This window comes from Oncorhynchus tshawytscha, linkage group LG22, assembly GCF_018296145.1.
Source record: "Oncorhynchus tshawytscha isolate Ot180627B linkage group LG22, Otsh_v2.0, whole genome shotgun sequence".
In the NCBI taxonomy this organism is placed as follows: Eukaryota; Metazoa; Chordata; class Actinopteri; order Salmoniformes; family Salmonidae; genus Oncorhynchus; species Oncorhynchus tshawytscha.
This window is the reverse complement of record NC_056450.1, coordinates 28,181,655-28,183,046: the sequence shown is the minus strand read 5'-3', so window position 1 is coordinate 28,183,046 and position 1,392 is coordinate 28,181,655.

The following is a 1,392-nucleotide window of genomic DNA, read 5'->3' as shown; positions in this document are numbered from 1 at the left end:
ATATTATTATTAGTATTGGATATGAAACACTCTGAAGTTTCTAAAACCGTTTGAATGATGTCTGTGAGTATAACAGAACTCATATGGCAGGCGAAAACCTGAGAAAAATCCAAACAGGAAATCTGAGGTTTGTAGTTTTTCAAAGCTTTGCCTACCGAATACAGTGTCTATGGGGTCAAGTTGCACTTCCTATGGCTTCCATTAGATGTCAACAACAAGAATAGAATAGGGTTAACAACAAGAATAGCTTTCCAATGGTATGAGATACACGTATGTTTGAGGAATGTTAATTATGAGATTTTTGATGTTTTGAAAATGGCGCCCTACACTTTGACTAGCTGTTGTCATATCGTTCCCATTAACGAGATTGCAACCATAAGAAGTTTTAATAGAACCCCAGGCAGAGGAGGGATTTAATGTCCCGTATCATCAGCAATTAAAAATTGCTATCCTCAGTGTAATGGGTCCCGAGATAAGCCGTGCCATAAAACAGAACCTGGTAGGGTGGGGGCTAGCAGAGCTGAGAGAGGTGAAGAGATATGCTGTTCACTATGAGCAGCATGGGAAAAGTGAGAGAGCAAAAAAGGAACAGAAGGGAGCTGAGTATCTAAAGGCTACTCGAGGAGAGATTGCAGGGAAGGGTATGGGTGACAGAGGATGACGGACTAGCAGGGGAGGAGAGAAAGGGGGAATCAAATGTTTCAATTGTGGCAAGCCAGGATATTTTGCTAGAGATTGTGAGGCGCCGTGTAAACAATGCAATGAAAGAGGCCACAATCACAGAGACCGTAAAAAGAACAAGAACAGGAGAGGCAGGAGAGAGGGTTGAGGCAATTACAGAGAGAAAAAGGTCAGGCGCCCACAGCCAGACTCAGAGGAGGAAGAGGAAGATGAGGCATGGCTAATTATGGGGAGCGGGGGAATGGGCTCTAGTGAGGAGAAGGAGGAATTTCAGGATTCGGTTGTAAACACTGATTGTGAAGTTTTTGAATTGGCTACTATTGATTTGGCATTACAACAGGAACATAAACCCTATTTGACACTAACAATAATGGGAAATAAAATTTAATTTCTGTGTGATACTGGGGCTTGTCGCACAGCAATCTGTGCAGACGATGCTCCCGACGGGGTAAAAAGTAATGGGGAAAGATCATAGTACGGTCAGCATCAGGTCACCAATTCATGGAACGGCTATCTGCTCCTGTAACACTGAAACATGAGTCATCTCGGGGAGAAGCCACTGTTCCCATTCTGATATCGAAACTATGCCCCGTCAACCTGTTAGTCCGGGATGTAATGACTAAACCGAATGTAGCCGTCACTCCCACTGAGAGGGGAATTAAGGCATAGATTGTCAGAGATAATATGGTTGTCTGTGGGGACGGGGAACCA